Genomic DNA, 8,266 nt, shown 5'->3' with positions numbered 1-8,266 from the left:
TCTTCCAAGCAGTCAAGAGGGAGCAGCTGCCTCTTCTTCCACAGCAGATCAGCAAGCAGCTAAAGCTACTGAGCAAACCTCTACCAAAGGCAAGGAAAAGGAAATGGAACCAGAACATCCACCTCAGCAGCAGGTAGAACAGCAACAACAGCAGGTACAACAGCCACAAGAGGGGCAGCTAGAGAAAGAGCAGCCACTACAGCAAGAAAAGGCAGCTGAGGCCCCAATTTTCACTGAGCAGCAGCCACCACAAATTGTCCCTCCTAGGAAGGAAACAACAGCTGAAGCCTCAATCCTACAAACCCCACAAAAGGAGGATATAAGTAGAAAGAGGGACAGAGAGACTCCCCTCACAACAACCACTCAAGGGGAGAAAAGACATAGAATGAATCCCCTTTCAGAAGAGGAAATGCCTATAGGGCAATCTCTGGGCATGGGCCCCCCAAGTATGGAGGCCTCAACAAGTTCCTTTCAGTAGGAACAAGAGAGGACAGTGGGAGGAGAAGTCAGCTCCTCAAGCCAGCAGAGAGAAGGTGAACTGGGCATCAAACAGCAGTTCATTGACATAAAGAGGAGAAGTGAGCCTATAAAAATACAACTATATAATCATTTGTTGAAGATGGCTCCCACTAACCAGCAAAGACTAATGTCTGCACATGATGTCAATGAGGGCAAAATGATCATGAGTCACTTCATGCCAACTGCATTGCAACCACAGTCCCCTGCAGACTACTTGAGGACCAATCTTGAGGTCTTTGCCAAGGACATCCACCCGATGGATCAGATTGAACTACACAAGCAAACAGGTGAGATGGTGTATGCCTCCTTGGCAGACAGGACTCTGGTGAACTACAGGCTAGAAAATTGCCTAAACAACACCACTACCCAGCTGGAGTTGGAAAGACCTTCCTCTCAAGCAAAGGACAACAGGATCAGGGCCTTAGAAGATATAATCATAGAGATTGGGCATGATCCCAAAGACATCAAGGGCATACAAGCATTACTGAAATTGAGGGATGCAGACTTGGCAGCATTGAGGAAAAAGATCAAAGTCCCAGCAACTATTCACCCTCAAACGGAAGAAGTGGCCCAGCTAAGACATGATCAAGATGCTGCAGCTTTGCTGGTGTCTTTATACAAACAGCTGATCCAGACACAAGAGAAGCTGGGAGAATCAGAGGCTGCACAGGCAGCATTGCAAGCAGCATTACAGCAAAAGGAAGGAGGGCAAACATCTCAGCCTCCTCCAGAAATAATTAACCTTGAGGAAGCTCCTCCAACTACTGCTCCCCTTACTCAGCAAACAGAACAGGCAACACCTTCTACCTCAGCACCAGCACCAACAACAGAGCAGGCCCCAAGCCTGGACATGCAAAAGCTGAGAAATGAAATTCAGGCCCTGGAAGCACAGATGACAGAACTAAATGAGGCCAGGGAGAATTTAGCCAAGGTGAATGAAAAATATGATAAGTCAAAACAAAATGTGGCTGAGAAAGGGAGAGAGATAAAGGCACTCAAGGAGAAGATAAAGGAGCTGGAAAAGGAGCTCAAACTGGATAAAGTAGTGGCTGAGCTCAAGACAGTGCTATGGGCCAATATTGGCCAATCCATCACTGATCAATGGCAATTTATTGAGACAATTCATGAGCAGATGGAGCTCATTGCAAAAGCACATAGGGAAATCCAAAGAGCTAGGGAATCTCTGGGCAATATGCCTGAGGTTGCCAATAGAATGATCAATGTGCTTAACAACAGAACAAGTGCTCAGTTGGCAACTATGGGAATCTCCAACAGGACTGAGACTATTTTGTTAATAAAAAGGGTCCTAACACTAAGAAGCCTAGTGCAGACACTAGATAGAAGGACCCAGGACATGCAGACAGAGGTGAATAGGTTCATGGACAAATTTGTGGCATTACAAAATAGAGGTCTTCCTGGCTTACTGAATAGCGTAGGAAAGCTACTCATACATGAGTAGTATGCCAAGAGGGTGAACACCTTTGCCACAAGTCAGATCACAGAAAAGGCCAGCACCTCAGAGGAAACAGGGCCAGCAACAGGACAAAGTCTCTACAACAGGGTAGAGAACTTATTTTTTATCATGGATGAAATCAAACATCTGTTTGAAGTGCCTCCCAATTTCTACAAGTACACAGAGGCAGACGAGACATTAGATGCAATTTTGAGACACCAATTGCCCACACAGGAATACTGGACCAAAATGATACAGCTGATATTGTAAGCCAGAGCCTGTAAATCAAATTTTGTTTTTTCAAATCCGTAAGTGATCATGCACAGCAAATATTGGTAAAATCAACATGCATGAAAAAGTAAAGGCTGAGCCAACTCAGCAGAACTATTCGGCCAACAAAGCAAGATTGACAGCTACAGGTGACAGGGCCGAAAAACTACAGCACGACAACCATAAAGGCACATTTTCCAGAATTAAAGCAGAACGTTCAGACCGACTCAGTGACCTCCAAAGGTCAAAATATCTTCTGACATACATAAAGAGCACTTATCTTATATTCAATGATGTAATAACTTTCTTATCTGCTATCTTGAAAAGTTGGTGAACGTATTCATTTCTAAGATGACTCAACGCTCCAGATATTTTGTATGACCAAATTGTATATATTCCCCCCTCGCATAATCTGCAGGGGTGGTTGATGATCTCTCTTCAAGAGTTTCTTATGCTGTAAATTTCCAGACTATTAATACAAAAGCTGATGGAATTTCCAAAGCTCTGCGTGATCTGAGTCATTGTGGTGTTTTGCTGAATGTTACAGGATTCCTACGTGTTTCATGGCACAATAAGTCTTCTTCGAACTCTCATTATGTGTTTTGTTATCTTTTCATAGCTCATTCATGCTTCCATGTTTCATAGTTAATAGCAAAGAAAAAGAATTGTTCCAGGATTTATTCACAGAATACCCTGAACTCAATCTATGCTATTATAAGTGTTTTCTTCAGCTATAGCCACAAAGTGTAATTCTTAATTGCTGCACTTTCAAACTTTATGCTTTCACAGTGATTGTTGTTTCAGGAATTCGAGTTTGCTCCTGTGCAACATATCTCTTTCTTACACCCAGCTTAGTGTAAAACTCTTAATTGCTTTTCACTGGTTGAACACACCTCATAATCACAATTTCAGATTTGTTCCATGAGATATGTAAAAGGCCCTGCAGTTTCAGCAACTCAACTCAACATTTTAGACAACCTGTAGCCAAAGACTCCATTGCCCAATGGATTGATACTGCCTGATCGATGGAATACTTGACCTGATAGTGCAGAGGTACCAATGCGGGGGAGGTAAAGATGTCCTCGTGCTCATCCATGACCTTGTCCATCTTTTATTTTTGTGTAGAGGGGCCTTATCTAGAGATCATGGCCATTGTCTTTTTCTTTCCTAGAGGGCGTATCATAATAAAAACAAATTTCCAGGTTTTTGACATGAGCTTACTGCATTGTTTTGTAGTAACCAAAGAGGTGGGAGTAGGCGGGGCTACCTCGGGTATCTTGTACAACTTAATTCCCAATGTAACAATAACATCACATGGCCTTGACACATACACAACATGTCGCTTCCACAAGTATGGTTGGCCTAATAATACATCACAAACTTCAAGGGGCACAACGTCACATAATACCTCATCCATAAAGGGCTTGATTTTGTATGGAAGGCGAAATTGTCGGCCGATGCGTAGATCTCGTCCTTGGTGAAGCCACCTAATGGTGTACAGTTTTGGGTGTGTAGTTGTTAGTAAGCCCAACCACTTCATGACCTTCGTTGGAATAAGGTTCTTTTGGCTCTCATTATCGACAATGAACTATAGTAGGGAACCCTTTACCCACATCTCGGAGTGGAAGAGACGACCATTTTTGGCAAGCCTGCACAATTGAATACATCTCTTTATCATAAGTGGTGCACTTCTAGACCGTGTGTGAAAGTTTCTTACTTTGATGTGCCACTAGATGCCCCTATTGAGTAAGGACTACCACAATAGCATAGTTAGAGGCATCTATCTCAATCTCAAATGGTTGTTACAAGTCTAGTAATGTGAGCACTTGTGCATAGCAGAGGCGATGTTTCAACTCTGTGAATGCCTTCTGTTGAGGTTCATACAAAAATAAGTTTTATCTCGGTCCTCCTTTGGTGACATGACTCAAGGGCCAAGTGATATGAGAGAACACCAACACAAACATGTGGTAGAAATTAGCAAGACCCAGAAAGCTGCAGAGCTCTGTGAGAGTGGTTGGGCCGGCCAATGATGAATTACTTGGATCTTTGCTAGATCCACATGAACCCCCCACTGATCAATAATGTCTCCCAGATACTAAACCTGGGTGATGCCAAAAGTAAATTTCTCCAAATTAGCACACATCTTGTGTTGCCCTAGTGTTTGGACAACCTCTCGGATGTGGTGGAGGTGCTCCTTCCAACTCTAGCTAAAGATCAGGATGTCATCAAAGTATAACACTACAAATGAGTTCGTGAATGGCCATAACATGTCATACATGAGCCTCATGAAGGTTTTAGGAACATTCATCAACACGAAAGGTATAACCAACCATTTCAAAAGACCCTCCTTGGCTTTAAAGGAAGTCTTCCACACATTGGAGGGTTCGATTGGTACCTCGTGATATGCAGACTTCAAGTCAATCTTGTAGAAATATTTTTCTCCCTTGAGTTGGTCCACAAGGTCATCAATCCATGGGATCGGGTACCTATTCCAAATAGTGATCTTGTTCAGTGCTCGATAGTCAATACAGAGTCTCCAAGTCCCATCCCTATTATGTACAAACATGATCGGGCTCCCATAGGGCGATGAATAAGGCTGAACGTGACCTTTTTGCAGCATCTCCCAAATTTGCCTCTTGATTTCATCATCCTCCATAATAGAGCATTAATAGATTGGTCCATTATGTAACGATGCACCTAGGGCCACATTGATGGAATGCTTGACCTGATAGTGAAGAGGCACCCTTGCGAGGGAGGTGAAGATGTCCTCGTACTCCTCCATGACCTTGTCGATCTGTTATTGTCATGTGGAGGGGCCTTTTCTCGAGGTCATGGCCACTGTCTTTTTCTTTCCTTGAGGGTGTATAATGAGAGAAACAAATTTCCGAGTTTTTGAAATGAGCTTACTACATTGTTTTGCAGTAACCAAAGAGATGGCGGTAGCGAGGGCTACCTCCAGTATGTTGTACAACTAAATTCCTTTTCTGTAAAGGGCTTGATGTTGTATGGAAGGCGACATTGTTGTCTCACGCGTAGATCTTGTCATTGATGAAGCCACATGATGGTGTACAATTGTGGTTGTGTTATGGTCAGTAAGCCCAACTACTTCATGACCTCTATTGCAATGAGGTTTGTTTGGATCGTGTTGTTGACAATGAACTGTACCGGGGAAACCTTTACCCAGCTCCCGGAGTGGAAGAGACACTCCTCCTCCCATGAATCTTCAGGTTTCTACTTCTATATCTCTGTGGTGGTGATAGTGGCATTGGACTCCGCATCAATAATTTGCTTCCCTATGTAATTCCCCTTGTTGGTTTGTGACTCAAAGTCAAAACCTGGAACTTGCTAACCCTCCAAGAGGATATGGTATGTGTAGCCGAATTCTGGGTCAATTTTGTAGGGAAGTGGCCAATGAGAAGCCTCATTCCCACAAGAGTTGTGCATGGTAGTTAACACCATGATTGGTGGTGAGCTGAGGTAATCTGCATCATTATTTGTGTTGCCCTTCTTGTAATTGATATTCAAATGGAACTGTTGCATGTATGTGGACCATTTCTGATCGTGATCATTCTACAACTTCCTCTCTATTTGTATGAAATGTAGGGGTTGGTGGTCTGTGTGGATGACCGTTTCCTTCCCCAAAATTCCATTGTTGACAAGCGTCCACAATGGAATACATCTCTTTATCATAAGTGGGATACTTCTCGACCATGTCTGAAAGTTTCTCACTTAGATGTACCACTAGATGCCCTTGTTGAGTAAGGACTACCCCAATACCATAGTGAGAGGCATCTCTCTCAAACTCAAATGGTTGTTGCAAGTCTAGTAATGTGAGCACTGGTGTAGAGAAGAGGTGATGTTTCAGCTCTATGAATGCCTTCTCTTGAGACTCATACCAAAAGAATTTTTCTTTTGCTCCTCCTTTGGTGAATTGACTCAAGGGCCAAGTGATATGAGAGAAGCTCAACACGAACCTGCGGTAGAAATTGGTAAGACCCAGAAAGCTACGGAGCTCTGTCATAGTGGTGTGGCCAATCCCGAATGACTTGGATCTTGGCTTGATCCACATGCCACCCTGTTCATCAATAATGTCAACAAGATACTTAACCTCGGTCATGCCAAAAGTGCATTTCTCCACACAGCTTCTATTGCGAGAGTGTTTGGAGAAAGAACATGTCGGATGTGGTGGAGGTGCTCTTTCCAACTCTAGAAGATCACATTGTCATCCAAGCATACCACTACAAATGAGTTGATGAATGTTCGTAAGATGTCATCCATGAGCCTAGTGAAGGTTTCAGGAGCATTCATCAACATGAAAGGTATTACGAACCATTTGAAGAGGCCTTCCTTGTCTTTAAAGGTAGTCTTCCACACATTGGAGAGTTTGATCAATACATGGTGATATCCGGACATCAAGTTGATCAAGCTGGAAATGGGCTTGTGGATGAAAAACATAAAAGCCAGTGGATGAGAGTGTGCATTGATTCTTTGAAGAATAGAAAAAATCTAATGAAAGTTTCAATGTTAGTTGGGGTTTTATTAAGTTAAACTTTATTAAAAATCCCATAGACACCTCCAACAAAAATTGCTAAATTATGAGTAAAAGAGAGGGGTAAATTGTATAAAGGTTTAAACCTTAAAAAATGGATCAATTTCAAAACGCATGCACGATCCGCTAACAACTCAAAAAAATATAGAATTTAACGAAGCAAGAGTAAATTATGAACTTTTACTATAATATAAAAGAAATCGATCATTTAAATACCGAGATTTAAATCCTATTTATAATTTCCATGAATATGGAGTAGCTTACCCTATCTTCAACATCCGTGATTTTCTACAATGTACTAAGTTTAGAGCAGACTTGAATGAAGCAAGAGTAAATTCTGAACTTTTACTATAATATAAAAAAAATTGATAATTTAAATACCCTGATTTAAATCATATTTATAATTTCCATGAATATGGAGTAGCTTACCCTATCTTCAACATCCGTGATTTTCTACAATGTACTAAGTTCAGAAGCTCTGAGTGCAACGGTTGTTTAAAGGGTACTTTAAAGTAGAAATAATGAAAAGAGTTAATAGATTAAGGAGCTAGATCTATTTTAATATGGATTTATCAAGATCAAGAGGGATCAAATATTTTGATTTATGTGTTTGTTTGATAGAATGTTATGGGAAAATACCACGGGTTATCAATACTGTGGGCCAATACCATGGATAGTTTTATTTTTATTTTTAATATCATTTTATTTTTATAGGGTTATTTTTATTTTTATTTTTTTTACTTTAATTTTTATTTTAATTGATTTGTTTTATTCTAACATAAGTAAAATGTTTACATTAATATTTCTGTTTAATTTAATTTATTTCATTTTTAATTTTATTTCTATATAATTTGATTTAGTTTACACAATAAAATGAGTTTTATTAGCAAAATTCACATTTGGTACTTGGTTTTTTCATTTTTGTTTTTTATTTTTTTTAAAGTCACTTTCCAAAATATAAATAATAATAAATAAAAATCCTTTTTTCGATATCCTCATTTTAACTTCTATAAATTTAGAATTTGTTAAAATAATTTTCTTTCTTAGTTCCTTAGGAGTCTTTGCTACTCTACATGTGGTGGATTACTTCTTTTTATTTAAGTTTTATTGAATACTTACTATCCACATCATTGACCTTCAATATGGATTCCATGATACTGGCAATCCCATAACCTGATTTTTGTTTTTATATGTGGTATTTAGAGTGTCACTATGGTGTAAGAATACTTTTTTACTCTAGTAGGTTCATAGTTATGGGCAATATCATTAATAGTACACTTATTCATAGCCAATCTAAATCTTTGTAAATTATTTAAACAAGTTGCTAATTAATACAAAGACATGCATTAGAGAATATTTTGGATGAATAATCCACATTAAAGCAAGTAAAATAATTCCACTTAATTTTTTCATAATTAGTTGTATTGTGTGTATGACTAATGATCCTCTATTTGAGGTTCATTTCTAGCAAATTC

The sequence above is a fragment of the Pinus tabuliformis genome, chromosome Q (genome assembly GCF_031772625.1).
Source record: "Pinus tabuliformis cultivar Carrire ecotype Pingquan chromosome Q, CPIR1, whole genome shotgun sequence".
NCBI lineage: Eukaryota > Viridiplantae > Streptophyta > Pinopsida > Pinales > Pinaceae > Pinus > Pinus tabuliformis.
Note: the sequence above shows the minus strand (reverse complement) of the source record.